At 30.9% G+C, this 1,321-nt stretch overlaps 1 protein-coding gene across 1 annotated transcript in view; it reads right to left on the bottom strand.

Moving 5' to 3' along the window:
* Positions 1-40: 40 nt before the first annotated feature.
* Positions 41-1,321, bottom strand: part of LOC119586461 (transmembrane protein 164-like) — a gene marked incomplete in the record, with an annotated part of 20,214 nt that continues 18,933 nt past the window's right edge. Inside the window, 1 exon segment of the mRNA XM_037935193.1 lies at positions 41-1,321.

Below are 1,321 nucleotides of genomic sequence, written 5' to 3'. Positions count from 1 at the left end.
CATTATAACTTAAAAAATAAACGATAAGTAAAAGCCTGCCTTAAATAATTTCTCAATTTCTTTAAGTATATAAAATAAATGTTACTTAACCATACTCATTTATCTTTTCACTTTTCACATTGGCATATTTCTAAAAGAGGTAGGAAATGGCAAAACTATATTACTTTCTCCTCATTATCATTTCTTCCCAAAATAACAACACTCAATTGCATTCCACAATGCTATGGTCCCTTATATATGTTTTTGCTCCTGTTTCCATGACCATTTATCATCTAAACATTGTATTCCTTTTCAAGAACAACAAAAAAAAGCGATTTTCTTTACCTTTCATACATTTTCCTAAAATATCTTACATAAAACCAATAAGAGTTATTCATGCTTAACTTGGCCTCTTCAACTCTTGAAAACTGTAAAAATAGGTAGTTTAAAATAACAAAATAATCATTCAGAACAGATGGAGATCCGTTACCTATCAGATTTTAAATTACCTAACTTTCTTCTCCACATTTTTGATGCATTTAATTTTGATTTTCGAAATACCAGAAACAGGAGAGAGGAAAATTGGAATGGCAGGGAGAGAGAAACGGTAAGATATGACATAGGAAGGACACTGTTTCCTGTACAGTTCTCTGCCACTTTATCATTCAGTCACATACCTCAGTTTACTTCACCTGAGAAATTCCAATTCAAAAGGGCAAAACTAGAAAGTATGCCTACCAGAAAATAGCAATAAAACCCAGACACTACATTAGCAAACCCTTTAACATTAATAATACCAAATAAGTGACATAGTCATCATAAGTCACTAAGAAAGTCCTCTTTGTCTTGCATTGCTTTACATTTTGGTTGACAGTATAAAATGAAATGGGTTAAAAAAAAGAATAAACAAGTAGGTGATAAAACAGCATAAAAGACAGGGAGTGAGAAGAGGATGATGTGAAAACAAATTCTACTTTTAGAAATCTCCACAAAGGAGAACTATATATTAAGAAGCTTTCTGCCTTAAAAAAAAGAAAAAAAATCCTGAGTAAAACATACACAAATATACTAACATACAACATTCAGATCCAAGTTTTTATATTATATATATTTTTCTCATTACACTCTCTCCTGATATGAACAGTCATTCACCTAAATTGAGCACAATCTAGAGTAAGTCACTTGACAGTTAATTGCATCAACATCAATGCTAAACATAGCAATTGGATGTTGTAAATACAAATAAATATAAACAACTGCACTGCATTCTTGAATATAAAGCCTGAAACTTTAGATAATCAACCACCAAAATTGACACAAATTACACTGCTCCTGTTCTGTT

Source organism: Penaeus monodon, chromosome 21 (assembly GCF_015228065.2).
Source record: "Penaeus monodon isolate SGIC_2016 chromosome 21, NSTDA_Pmon_1, whole genome shotgun sequence".
NCBI classification, from domain to species: domain Eukaryota; kingdom Metazoa; phylum Arthropoda; class Malacostraca; order Decapoda; family Penaeidae; genus Penaeus; species Penaeus monodon.
This window is presented reverse-complemented; position numbering and strand designations above follow the sequence as displayed.